We start from the raw sequence: 15048 nt of genomic DNA on the forward strand, positions 1-15048 counted from the left end.
CATGTGAAGGTCTATGAGCACTTATCTAAGGCGATTTGAATTTGAATTTCTGGTACGGGAATTGCACATTTGTGGATTATCCCAAAGATGTTATACATTTAATGCACTATGTTGGCGCCCCTTTCTCTCTTTTTTATATATATATATATATATATATATATATATATATATATATACATTTATTTACAGTTTCTTAGAATCTGCTACTGGAAGCTCAACACCGTAGATCCAGCGCAATGCGCATATATAACCTGGCAGTGCCAGGTAGCGCATGCACAGAAGCATCCCCGACTGGCCAGTCAAGTGGTAAATCTCTGGTTTCCGCTACTGGGCCAGTGACACCGGGACCTGAGCATCACTTACCTGCCCCAGCGACCTTTAATAATAAGTAGCGCTGATAGACTTTTTATCACTGCTTTTTGTTATATAGGCCCCTTACTTATAATATAATTTATATACATTTTCAGTCCTACTATTCAATAAACATTAAGTTATAAATCACAGAGTATAAGAATGAATGGTACGAATTACACTCAGGATACAAAGTAACAGGGATTATATTGTGCAGATGGTTCATTTGTAAAGAGAAATCCTTATGTACCTAACATTGCAAATATTCATCTGAAGGTCTGAAAATGATCTCATGCACATACTGGGGCTCATTAACGGACATTACATTTAGGTCGTCTAAACCACAGCAACCAATCAGCAATGAGCGTTTATGTGTCTAGCGCTAGTTAGACAATGAAATAATGTCTCTCTTGGCTTACGTGAATAAAGCGTACTTTGTATATATTGTTACATAAAGTCATGTCCAGCTGTACTCGTTATTTCCCAGCTACATTATCACATTCTCATACCATAACATCCTGAGGCTCTGGCATGCATGGAACAGGAGCTGTACACGGCTGTACTTGGAGACTGCTGGACACACAGAGCCGCTGTTTCCAGCTCTCTTCCTGTCCTGGAACCGTCACCTTCACTTCCTCTGCTTCTCAGATCACGATATTAACCAGCTGCAGCTTACTCACGTTTGTGCATACTTGCCAACTCTTCCTGAATGTCAGGGAGACTCCCTGAAATAGGGGTGATCTCCCTCACTCCCTGAAGAGTCTGGCATTCTCCCTGATGCTGAGCCAGTACAAGACGTGGTTGGCTTCTCCCTCTGTGCCATGATGACACAGTTCAGAAATTGTGCCCTATGTCCATGTATTGATGCCTATGGAGGTGGCCATTTTCATGGAGACCAAGATTTAATCAAAGACTGACAGGTAAGACAACATGACTTCAGTAATGGAGACAGAAATGTAAAAGACACTTCAGTCTCTAGAGATTTATTAGCTGCTTTTCTTTAACGCATAGTTGCCTACTCTCCCGGAATGTCTGGGAGACTCCCGCATTTCAGGTCAACCTCCCGGTTCTCACCCCGGCAATAGATAAGTGGCGGCGGTGGAGCTTAACGACGCAAATATCACATCATCAGCCCCGTCCCCGCTGTAATTGACCAAAATTGTGACAATCGTTTAGGGGGCGGTGCCAAAAAAATGTGATTTGTCAAGCTCCGCCCCCGCACGTCCACCTCCCCCGGGATCTCCCTGAAGCCAACGAGGAAAAGTTGGCAAGTATGTGTTTGTGACTTTTTCCTGGTTATGCTGGTCCTATAGGTAACACGGTCAATGTGCAAATAGCTGTTATAATTCTCGTAGTACTGAGTAATAGACTGAGGATTTGCTTTAACATTAAATTGCAAGTGTTAAAAAGTCTTTTGTCACCAATATTACTATTATGTGTTTGGTTTGCTCTGTGGCCGCCTTTACGTGACCACTCACTGATTTGTCTGGTTTGTTGGCGAGTAGGGAGGTGAAGTGCAAGTAGGGCGAGGTACTGTGAATCACGTCATTGTGGCCCATGGCACAATGGCGATATAGAGGCCCACATCCCACCCACTTCACTAGTGTATGTAAATGTATGTAAATGAGTATTCATTGTTAGCAATCACAATGTCAGTATTTTATCAGTGTTGGGGAAATTGGAATATCAGCATTTAGCCTGTCGGCATGTTCATGTCGGCAAGGTAAGTGTCACTATTTCTTCCGTCATAATTATGGCTGCTGTAACACTCCTATAGGTAGGGGTTGTTAGAGTGTAGAGCGGATCGTACCAGGTCTCCAGAAGATTCCTTGTATCACGACACGGGACTGCGACAGAGAACCCTCAGGTCACTAATACAATTAGGACACCAGAAATAAACGTCAAGTAACGTCAAATTTATTATTCAGGAACAATATATTACTAAAATGTATGTTTTGGAGGCAAATAATTATTAGCAACAAATACCATATAATTACAATTTTCTATTTATAAACAATGCTGCTCACAAATATTTTACTCTTAATCTAAATCAATATTTACTGCCTTTGAGTGTTTTGACAACAGTGATTTAAATTGCACAGCAAATTTACACACATATTTTTACATTTCTACTTATTGCTTATCAAATAAAAGAATTAAACTTTTACTTTCTCTATGAATAATCAGTAGTGTTTGTGGCAATGAACATAGCTAGGCAATAGGGATGCCTAACACAAGGTGGAGGATGTTTCTGAGGTGACAACCGCAAGATGGAGGATGTCTCTAAGGTGACAACTACAAAATGGAGGATGTCTCTGAGGTGACAGTTAATTACAGTGATAATGGAGGTTCTGTGTGACTGGGAGGTAATAGTCTCTTTCCCTGGACACACATAACACTTATCTGGTGATTAAACAACTTTCAGCCAAATGTTCAGTACATTTCTTCTTGTAAATTGGGAGGAATAAATAATACTGATATTCTGATAAATATGTGAAACTATTTGTTGCTTTCCTGACAGAGTAATTGTCACTTGCAAACAGGTAAATATACCATCATCCTCTTCTGTTATCTCTTTTTATCTCTTTATCAGTTTCTCTTTATAATGCTTTCTCACACTTTTTAATGTCTGTCTCAGATCTCTCTCTCACTGTGTCTCATCACCTCTGCTCACTGCTGCTCCTCTGTCCCTGTCAGTTCTCCTGGTCACTGCTCCTCTGTCCCTCTGTTAGTTCTCCTGGTCACTGCTCCTCTGTCCCTCTGTCAGTTCTTCTGGACACTACTGCTCCTCTGTCACTCTGTCAGTTCTCCTGGTCACTGCTGCTCCTCTGTCACTCTGTCAATTCTCCTGGTCACTGCTGCTCCTCTGTCCCTCTGTCAGTTCTCCTGGTCACTGCTGCTCTTCTGTCACTCTGTCAGTTCTCCTGGTCACTGCTGCTCTGTCCCTCTGTCAGTTCTACTTATTACTGCTCCTCTGTCCCTCTATTAGTTCTTCTGGTCACTGCTGCTCCTCTGTCCCTCTATCAGTTCTCCTGGTCACTGCTGCTCCTCTGTCAGTTCTCCGGGTCACTGCTGTTCCTCTGTCCCTCTATAAGTTCTCCTGGTCACTGCTCCTCTGTCCCTCTATCAGTTATCCTGATCACTGCTGCTCCTCTGTTCCTCTGTCAGTTCTCCTGGTCACAGCTGCTCCTCTGTCACTCTATCAGTTCTCCTGCTCACTGCTGCTGTCCAGTTCATTAGCGCTCTTCTTTATTTGTTATCCTCTATATTCTCTATTCACAAGGCTCCTCAGTCCTCTCTCTGTTACTCTGATTCCTTGAATCACTGTCTCCACAGTCTCATCATTTTTCCTGTCACCAAAACACAGAACCTTCCAGCAGCACTCACAGACTGGACTTTTATGGGTCTTTAAGTATCTCCAGTATCATGCTGTGAGACAGTTCTGTTTCACTGTGTCCTAGTCCAACAGGTTTGAGTATCCCTCTACCACTGGGCTAATTAATACCATTAATAAATTTGTCAGTTAGCAACTTCAGTGTTTAAAGAACAAATATCTCCTCACACATTGCAAGCGATAATCGCTTTCGTAAAATTATATTAGTCTCTTTTTTTTTTTTGCAGATTTCATGCTCTGTCTACAGCACCCCTGTTAATATTTTTATTTTTTAAAATGATCATGCTTCCGAACTGTTCACATGCATCTGAATTCTCTGAATAGAGTCATGGTTTTAAAAAACAAACAAAACGGATTCAATGTGTCCGATGGATGTATTCATCCAGAAAGTACAGTTCGTTAGCGGTGAAATAAATTAATTAAAAAAGCAAATGACACAAAAGATTTATGGGAGCAGATAACTGCGCACACAAAGGGACGGACTTAAAAGGAAAACTGGTTATGTAGAAAAATGTAGGACGTGGCCAATGTTCTGTCATTGGGGAGAATTTGTTTTATAAATGTAATTGTTTTTTTTCTTAAACTCTCATTTAATTTCTGGTACATCTGTGCTGCACTGAACAATAAGCCTTTTTGCTTTCACTTGTCGCATAAATAACACACTGATTGTGGAACTTATTGTGTGCAATTAATAACAGGTTGTCTCGAGGTGAATTTGTTGCAGTGTTACCTAATGTGATTGATTTCTCTAAAGCAGCATTAGGTTTCCGATTTCACTGCTGTTTGTTAATCTCTGACCTTGACTATTCCCGGAGGTCATCAAGAATATGGTTCAATGTTTGTAATAGCAAAACAGTGCAGAAATCAAAACAATATCACACAATGGTATCCTATGTGATCGCACACAAACAAACACAAAGTACAAAAAATATACAGTGCAGAAATCTGCTTTATTCCAACTCTCTCATCACTCTCTCTATATGCTGTGTAAGCTGCATTATTTATAAATGAGATTTTAATGAGCAATTAAAACCATTATACGACATATGAAGGTCATTTGGATGTCATATAAGAAGTGCAAATTTATCTGAAAACAGGACTTCAGTTTTGCACCAGCTTAGATAGTGTTCACATTTTGCACCAGCTGAGGTAGTCTTCAGGTTTTGCACCAGCTCATGTAGTCTTCAGGTTTTGCACCAGATCATGTAGTCTTCAAGTTTTGCACCAGATCATGTAGTCTTCAGGTTTTGTACCAGCTCATGTAGTCTGCAGTCTTTGCACCAGATCATGTAGTCTTCAGGTTTTGCACCAGCTCATGTAGTCTTCAGGTTTTGCACCAGCTCATGTAGTCTTCAGGTTTTGTACCAGCTCATGTAGTCTTCAGTCTTTGCACCAGATCATGTAGTCTTCAGGTTTTGCACCAGATCATGTAGTCTTCAGGTGTTGCACCAGCTCATGTAGTCTTCAGGTTTTGCACCAGCTCAGGTAGTCTTCAGGTTTTGCACCAGCTCAGGTAGTCTTCAGGTTTTGCACCAGCTCAGGTAGTCATCAGGTTTTGTACCAGCTCATGTAGTCATCAGGTTTTGCACCAGCTCATGTAGTCTTCAGGTTTTGCATCAGCTCATGTAGTCTTCAGGTTTTGCACCAGCTCATGTAGTCTTCAGGTTTTGCACCAGCTCATGTAGTCTTCAGATATTGCACCATCTCAGGTAGTCTTCAGGTTTTGCACCAGCTCATGTAGTCTTCAGATATTGCACCATCTCAGGTAGTCTTCAGGTTTTGCACCAGCTCATGTAGTCATCAGGTTTTGCACCAGCTCATGTAGTCATCAGGTTTTGCACCAGCTCATGTAGTCTTCAGGTTTTGCACCAGCTCATGTAGTCATCAGGTTTTGCACCAGCTCATGTAGTCTTCAGGTTTTGCATCAGCTCATGCAGTCTTCAGGTTTTGCACCAGCTCATGTAGTCTTCAGGTTTTGCACCAGCTCATGTAGTCTTCAGATATTGCACCATCTCAGGTAGTCTTCAGGTTTTTCACCAGCTCATGTAGTCTTCAGATATTGCACCAGCTCATGTAGTCTTCAGGTTTTGCACCAGCTCATGTAGTCTTCAGGTTTTGCACCAGCTCATGTACATAGGACACTCAGCTGATGAGCTGTGTATTGTAGTTTACGGGTGACAGAATGGAGCAGGGATGTATTGACCTTTTTCTCATGCAACAGATGGGTCCTTGTTAGAATTTGAGAACAGTTAAAGGAAGACACATCTATTTGTTATTGGGGAGGGCAGCAGCACCAGGCAAATAGGGGGGTTACACCTGAATAGCTGATAAACAGAACATTGCTGGCACCCTGCAGTCACAACGAGAGGGAAAGAACCAAGCAGCCGTAAACCAGGGGAGTTGCTTCCTCTGCTAAATCAGTTGCTACCCCATCGGGTACACTTGTCCTTGGCATTACTTGGCAAAACACTGGGAACAGACAAAGCCCTGGGTGGTCAATTTTACCATGGAAACAAAAACAAAAAAATAACAAAAAAACTATATATCTGTCCTTCATCACCATTTATTTATATAGCGCCACTAATTCTGCAGCGCTGTACAGAGAACTCATTCACATCAGTCCCTGCCCCATTGGAGCTTACAGTCTAAATTCCCTAATATACACACACAGACAGATAGAGAGAGAGACAGACTAGGGTCAATTTTGATAACAGCCAATTAACCTACCAGTATGTTTTTGGAGTGTGGGAGGAAACCACTGAGCCGCCGTGCTGCCCATTTAATACCTCAAAAATGTTCCAGTTTAAGGAGCACAACTAATATACCCCTTTTACATATTTTCTTTGAATATATATATATATATATATATATATATATATATACAAGTTAACCCGTGCATGATACCCATGCATTCTAGTCAAATCAAGCTACTTAAGGTCTTAAAAAGGTTCTTGTCATGCATTTGGGCCTAGCCCAGGCCTCCTCAGGGGAAGAGCGTTACTTCCCGACGCAAGCGGCCTTTTTAATGTGTGTTCATGCGGTAAAATTACCTCACGAAAATGAGTTTGACCCCTTAACTCGTAAATTTAGCCTTTACTACCCCTCCCACGGGGGGAAGGGGGGATGATGGAAGTTAACTGACTTGACTATTCTAATTATTTTGTCAAATAATGTCAGTATACCAAATTTCAGGTCAATTGGATGAGCCCTTTCTGAGAAAATAGTTTTTTCCACACACACACACACACACACACACACACACACACACACACACACACACACACACACACACACACACTAACGTACGCCTCTACACATGTGTGTTCATGAGGTAAAATTACCTCACGAAAATGAGTTTGAGCCCTACCAAATTTCAGCCCTTTTTGAATTTTTTTCCCCACACACACTAAGAATTTAGTAGGTCAGTGTATAACTCTGACCAGCAGGTGGCGCTGCAGCTCGGTTTTTTTTTTCCACACACACAGACGCCACTAGACATTTATATATTAGATATATATATAAACTTCACTACCAGCTCTTTAAACTGCCTACTTTGGGCCTCATACCTACTGGAATATTTAGTGATAGTGCAATACATTAAAATGGTTTTGACAATATAGACCATTGTTTTCAGTGACCCTATGTCCACTCACAATATTATCCCCACTCAGGAACATTGTGGCAATGTTGTGGTTTTCTGATATCTGGCTGTTCCATTCAATGCTTTTAATGCAAATTAAATGTACTGAGGTCAATGGACTGTTCAGTCTCAATGCATTTGCTCATTGGATGTTGCCCGGTCTTAGGCTTCTTAATCAGCTGGCCGTACAGGGCATATTTCCCACCTTTTCAGAACTCCAAGTATCCTATGAACTCCTAACTCCCGCTTTTCATCAATTTCTCCAACTCATGGGGGTAAATGTATCAAGCTGCGAGTTTCCGGCGGGTTTGAAAAGTGGAAATGTTGCCTATAGCAACCAATCAGATTCTAGTTACCATTTATGTAGTGCATTCTACAAAAATGACAGCTAGAACCTAATTGGTTGATGTAGGCAACATCTCCGCTTTTCAAACCCGCCGGAAACTCGCAGCTTGATGAATTTATCCCAAGGACTTCTTTGCACCTCCTCAACCAGAATCTCTGCAAGACCTCTCTCCCCCTTTGAGCAGATTTGCCTTAGCAAATCCTCATCTAAGGGACTCATATCCTCTCTATATCACTGAATTCTTCCATGAAGTGTTCCTCAAAAAACTGACAGTATTTAACTTATGTGCAAAACAGAACACTCATTTGCACCCCTTGCATTGTAACATGGTTTTGTCCAGGAGACTGAAATAAGGATCCTCTTCATTTAAGATCCTTAATGAATCAGGCCCCTAGTTATCATTTATATAGTATATTCTACAAAATGACAGCTATAATCTGATTTGTTGCTATAAGCAACATCTCCACTCTTTGAACCTGCAGTTTAGTAAATATACCCCAAGGAGTCTGTGCGGGCTGCACCAACAAGCCCACCAGCTTCAACACCCAGCCAACCACAACCTGCAGCACTGACTGGCTGAATCCGTTCAGCAGTTTAGCGGGGTACAGGAGAATTGGTTTCCTTCCACCAGGTTTTTTCTGATGCATCTACTGCAAAGTTAAAGTCTATTTTCTTTCTGCAAAACAGACCAGTGACATTGTGCAGATTCTGCCCTTTTGTTGTGTGAAATTTAGTTACAAAATAAATAATTTGTTTATAACCAAGTTGATTGTCCTTAAGATGTTTAGATGAGCAAGCTGGGTAAACTGATGATATTGTTTTTATCTTTTAGTGATGCTTAAATGGTTATTTAAAAACACATACACTTAAAATGAGGTTGTAGATTTTTACAAATACTCCTGTGCTTATGTTGATAACGATGTTGATTCTACAAGAATAGATACAACCAGGGCCGGACTGGGACTAAAAATCAGCCCTGGCATTTTAAACACACAGGCCCACCTGCTGTCGGCTCCATGCACAATATTGTTGCACGCTGAAGTGGCGCTAAAGGTTCCGGTCACCGTAGGCAAGTACACCAACAGCGCCCTCCCCCCCCAATGTATAGGAATACTCCTAAATATAAATATTCGGAAATATTCTCAAGCATTCAAATTTAGATTGATTGCGCCGTCGTCTCTTACCTATTTTTGCTCTTCTCTCTTGCTGCTTTTTTGTCTTCTCGCTGGCTTTGGGAAATTTGGAGTCCTGTATTGAAAATGCAAAAAATTTATTATATTACAAAATGTTAAACCCAGAATGACTAGGGTTTTTATTTTTAAAAAAAACACTCCTTTATGGCCAGATAACACTACCCCAATATACAGGCATATATAAGTAATATCTGAACATTTGTGGTCAATAAAATGTTAACCTCTATCAGCCTCATCTCACTGGTATTTAATATTCCAGTGATAGTTGAGACCAGACATTTTCAGCCCCTCTCCACCCCCCCTGCAGACATTTTTAGCCCCTCCCTCCCCCTGCATACATTTTCAGCCCCCCCACTTATTTTTGATTCCTCTCTCCCCCCCCTGCACACATTATCGGGTCCTCTCCACCCCCCCCTGCAGACATTATCCGGTCCTCTCCCCCCCCCCCCCCTCAGGGCCGTCTTTCCCATTGGGCACAATGGGCAGGTGCCCGGGGGCCCTGCAGCCCAGGGGGGCCCGTCGGAGGCAGCAAAAAAAAAAAACCTGAAAAAAAAAGAAGAAAATACTTACCTTGCGGTCAGCTGGCGATCCGGCTCCCTCCATGGTCTCCTCTTCCGTCGCGCTCGCAGTGCATGTCGGGCGTGACGTCATCACGCCCGCCCGACATCCATTGCGCATGACGTCCTGACGTCACATCGCACGGCCGCAAACCTGAAGCGCGGGCCGGCCCACAGAGCTGTCATAACGTGTGACATCATGACAGCTCCACCGCGGCTCCAAAAATTTAACTTAATTAAATCGGTGATCGCAGGGAGCCGGACCTGGATACAACTCAAGGTTACTGGTACAACAAGGTTACTGGTAATTACAAAATAATTATACTTACTTAAAAACCATACTCACCTGAGAAATAAGTCTGGTTTATCCTTTCTCTGACCTGCCTTCCAGCCCACTGTATTATCCACAGCTGCTGTTGAAATTAGTTCAACTGCTTCATTACTGTCTATTGCTGGTGCTAGAGGTATACTTTGGTTAAGGGTCAAATTATTCAGCAAACAGCACCACAGCACGAATGATATCAGCCATGTTACCTGTGACATAGAGAAGCACACCACCAGATGTATCAAGACACCTGAATGTGGACAATAAGACCATACTTGCCGACACTCCCTGAATGTCAGGGAGACTCCCTGAAATAGGGGTGATCTCCCTCACTCCCTGAAGAGTCTGGCATTCTCCCTGATGCTGAGCCAGTACAAGACGTGGTTGGCTTCGCCATCTGTGGCATGATGACACAGTTCAGAAATTGTGTCCTATGTCCATGTATTGATGCCTATGGAGGTGGCCATTTTCATGGAGACCAAGGTTTAATCAAAGACTTACAGGTAAGACAACATGACTTCAGTAATATTGACAGAAATGTAAAAGACACTTCAGTCTCTAGAGATTCATTAGCTGCTTTTCTTTAATGCACAGTTGCCTACTCTCCTGAAATGTTCGGGGGACTCCCGCATTTCTGGGAGACCTCCCAGGAGAGCAGGGCAACCTCCAGGTTCTCGCCCCCGCAATAGATAAGTGGCGAGGGGGGGAAGGAAGGTTAATGATGCAAATATTGTGTCATCTTAGCCCCGCCCCCTGCTGTAATTGGCCCAAATTGTGACAATCGTTTTGGGGCAGAGCCAAAATGATGCGGTTTGTCAAGCATCGCCCCCGCGTGCCCTCCTCCCCCGGGATCTCCCTGAAGCCAACGAGGAAAAGATGGCAAGTATGAATAAAATGCCAAAAGTCAGTTCTATCACCCTCTAGTGGCTGTTTGCGACTCATTATATCTGTGTTGGGCAGGACACTGTAGATTCAACAGAGGTGTCATTAACCAGGATTGACACCCATACCATGAGTCACGTAGACTGAAACAAAAATACATTTAGAGGTTTTAAATATCACACAAAAACACCATACAGAGAAAAAAAATAATAACCCATTTGGCCCGCACAGCCTACCAGGAGCCTGGTGCTGGGGATGTTCGTCTCTCCCTCTCGGTGCTGAATCCACAATCAGATGTTGCTCCAAAACACCCAACAAGATTTTTCCTGCCAACACCATTTGAAGCCACCCTCAGAGTAATGGGCTTTTGGGTCCCTTTTTATAATCCTCATTAGCCGGCATAGACCAATGGCTGATGTGTTTGCTAATCACGCCTATAACATGCTGGGTGTTGTATTGACACATATATGTACTTTAATTGGTGACCCCATCTGGAAATATTATGAAATATTATATTTTTTCTCATGATGTGCCACATCATGAGAAAAAAATATTGCTCCACTGGTATTTAGATAGTAACTAATATAATAATATTTTAAAATAATTTGTCATCTGTAAGATCATTTTAAATAATTTTTGCCCCTCGAAAACAAACATGCTTTACTTAAACTTCTATTTTGCCTCCTGATATATAAACATTGCCCTGCAGGGTAACAGTGATGGGTTTGCCAATCTCGCTGATAGAAAGCCACGTGTTGATCCGGGTGATTTTCAATTAATTTGTATAATGGCAAAACGTCAGGACTGGGATTTGTAGCAATTTTGCAAATGGCGATTTTGAAACAAACACTTTACTGGCAATTTTACATCCACTCACCCTTTAATACAGGGGTCAGGGAACTTTTTTACCTTTTGCCCCAAAATATATTTAGATGCGCCGATGTTGCCCCCTTGATTTGAAAGGAAGGAAATCATATATTATTAATTATTGGAATTCAAAATTTTATTGACTCTATTGAAAATTTCTTTGAAAGCTTCAACTTCAAAACTTCAGGTTTTGGAGAAATGATGTTGCTTTATTTTTGATACAAGAGCATCAATATTGGGGCATTTTGATGTCAGAGCAATTTGGATACAGTCTTCAGCGTCCAATTGATTTCTCTGCTTTGTTTTTATGTTCGTTAGAGTGGAAAATCCTTGTTTGCAAAGGTAGGTTGTTGCAAAAGGCAGCAACTTTTTGACTGCCTCCTCGTGTGCAATTTTGATGCCTTTGCAGCTGTTGACATCCAAAAATATGACAGATCTGCTTTGTTTTCAAATGCAATACGTGCTTCATTATTGCATCGGGGGTCAAGAAGTGCCTCTGCCAACCCTGCCAATCCAACTGACAGCATGTGAATCATCAGCATTGCCCCCAGGAATTAAATTTTTACCCCATTTGGGGTAATTTACCCCTGTTCCCTGACCACTGCTTTAATACATCAGCAGATTTAAAATTACCCAAGATTTTCGCTGAAAATGCCAAATCTCAGCTGGATACATTTACCCCCGGGAGTGAAGAAAAGAAAGCATGGGGAAGAAGGTTAGAAAATAGCTGGTGATGGGAAGAAAGTTCTGGGGGCAACTTATGTATTTGTGCATGTTAATATATAAATATACACCTGTCCGCCACAACATTGAAACCACTGACAAGTGAAGTGAATAACATTGATTATGTCATTACAACGGCACCTGTCAAGGGGTGGGATATATTAGGCAGCAAGTGAACAGTCAGTTCTTGAAGTTGATGTGTTGGAAGCAGGAAAAGTGGGCAAGCGTAAGGATCTGAGCGACTTTGCCAAATTGTAATGGCTAGATGACTGGGTTAGACATCTCCAAAATGGCAGGTTTTGTGGGATGTACCCGGTATGCAGTGGTTAGTACCCACCATAAGTGGTCGACGGATGGGCAACTGGCGAGCTGACGACAGGGTGATAGGCGCCTAAGGCTCATTGACGCACGTGGAGAGTGAAGACTCTTACAATCCCACAGAAGAGCTACTGTAGCACAAGTTGCTGAAAAAGTTAATGCTGGCTGTGATGGGAAGGTGTCAGAACACACAGCGCATCGCAGCTTGTTGCATAGCCGCAGACCGATCAGAGTGCACATGCTGACCCCTGTCCACCACCAAAAGCTTCTATAATGGGCGCGTGAGTGCCAGAACTGGACCATGGAAGAAGGTGACCTACTCTTATGAATCACATTTTCTTTTATATCATGTGGACAGCCGGGTGCATGTGCGTCATTTACCTGGAGAAGAGATGGCACCAAGATGCACTATGGGAAGAAGACGAGCCAGCGTAGACAGTGTGATGCTCTTGGCAATGTTTTGCTGGGAAACCTTGGGTCCTGGCATTCATGTGGATGTTACTTTGACATGTATCACCTACCCAAACATTGTTGCACTCCTTCATGGCAACGGTATTCCCTGATGGCAGTGGCCTCTTTCAGCAGAATGATGCGCCCTGTCACACTGCAAAAATTATTCAGGAATGGTTTGAGGAACATGACAAAAAGTTCAAGGGGATGACTTGGCCTCCAAATTCCCCAGATCTCAGTCCGATCTGTGGGATGTGCTGGAAAAACAAGTCCGAGCCATGGAGGCCCCACCTCGCAACTTACAGGATCTGCTGCTAAGTCTTGGTGTCAGATACCACAGGACACCTTCAGAGGTCTTGTGAAGTCCATGCCTCCAGGGGCCAGAGCTGATTTGGCAGCACGAGGGCGACCTACACAATATTAGGCAGGTGGTTTCAATGTTGGCTGATTGGTAAGACGTATTTGATAGCAAATGTTGGCAAAATGCGTAGGGTCACAAGCTGGCGTATATACTTATTTTGGCTGCTCTTTCATGTGGTCTCCCAGAAAGTGGCCTTTACACTGTAGGAAATCTGATGGGCCACCTGGGCGGGGCTTGGTTAGGGTACGGCATATTGTGGTATATCAGAAATATGGATAATTTTATATTCAAGAGTCCTAATGGGAGAAAAGTGCTATGTAAATACAATTATTATTATTTGATTTTTAATATGTTGGGTGATACTTTTACTTTCTCAGACATTATTGCACAATAATTGAGCTGGACGTGTTTTCGGTGCTTGTGACTGGTGTGTGCAGGAAACCACCACTTGACCCAACAGCAGCCCTGTGCTCTACCGATACAATGTGCTGACGAATGACTGTAAATAACGTTATCTCTCTCATGTTTCTGATGGAGCTGGGAATTTTTTTTTTAATACTTTACATGCGAGACTTTCCAGAACTGGGCTAGATCGTCAGATCTGTCAACTTTTTTTTTTTTTTTTTTTTTTTTACATATAGACAATGGATGAATGAGATCATATAATGTATCTTATGCCCTATGGGTATTTCATATATATTGGCTCACTGACCGCAATCTCGCAATACACGTCATGAAATATATTACACCTACTGTAGTTAGATCTAATCATGGGTTGTCATTGGTGGTAGTGTCACTTGAAAGGGCTATTAGTCCTAAAATAGAGGATACTTGTGCAGAAGAGTTATCATCAGAATTCACAATTGTATTTGCAACGGCTCCAGGAAGTGGAGATATTTGAGATAAGGTTGTGATGGTGGAGGGCACCTCTTTTTTGCTATGCATGGCAGACTTCCTGCCTGTAAGCTTAAACTTATTGGATAGAGATCAATAGTGAATTTGCATATGCCCAAAGAGGGGCACATTAACAGATGAGCGCGCTCCAAGTTTTTGTGTAAAATATGCATTTCTGTACTGCACATGCACATGTCTGTATATAGTATTCTTATATATTGTCTTACACCTCTTTACACCTGGAGGGGAGGAATGAAGCAGGGGAGGATAATTATAGGCTAAAGTAAGGGCATGCTCACGTCACTGCGACACAATTACATCTGGACGCAGACGCATATCCATCTGTCAGGAGCCGTATCACTTTGCGGGTTAATACAATGATACATAACGATGATGACATTAGCAGCACTCGCTAGCCTCTGCTGTTTTTACTGATTGCATATTGACCCCTCCAGCTGATAGCACTTAAATCACTAACATAAATATATTATATGAAGTCATGGCCGACCATTCATACTCAAACATGCCAACTCTCCCGGAATGTCTGGGAGACTCACGAATTTCGGGTAGGTCTCTCGGAATCCCGGGAGAGCTGGCGATTCTTACGCACATGCCAACTTCAGTAAAATAAAGCCGTCATGTATGGGTGGAGGGGGCTTCATGATTTGCCCCCAGTGATATAATGCTTCTTTGACGTAATGCCAAAACAGGCATTACGTCACCGGGGACGGGACCAAAATGACGCAA

The 15048-nt window shown here is 42.4% G+C and overlaps 1 long non-coding RNA gene across 4 annotated transcripts in view; it reads left to right on the plus strand.

The window, feature by feature from the left end:
• The first annotated feature begins 1154 nt into the window (after nt 1–1154).
• Nucleotides 1155–15048, plus strand: part of LOC142157905 (uncharacterized) — a 50740-nt gene continuing 36846 nt past the window's right edge. For 3 of the 4 annotated variants that reach the window (XR_012692688.1, XR_012692685.1, XR_012692687.1), the window contains exon 1: nt 1155–1271. This is a non-coding gene — a long non-coding RNA (uncharacterized LOC142157905). Of the gene's footprint in view, nt 1272–10202; nt 10310–15048 lie in introns of those variants that run through there. The other variant, XR_012692686.1, reaches the window with a different exon arrangement.

The sequence above is a fragment of the Mixophyes fleayi genome, chromosome 5 (assembly GCF_038048845.1).
Source record: "Mixophyes fleayi isolate aMixFle1 chromosome 5, aMixFle1.hap1, whole genome shotgun sequence".
NCBI classification, from domain to species: domain Eukaryota; kingdom Metazoa; phylum Chordata; class Amphibia; order Anura; family Limnodynastidae; genus Mixophyes; species Mixophyes fleayi.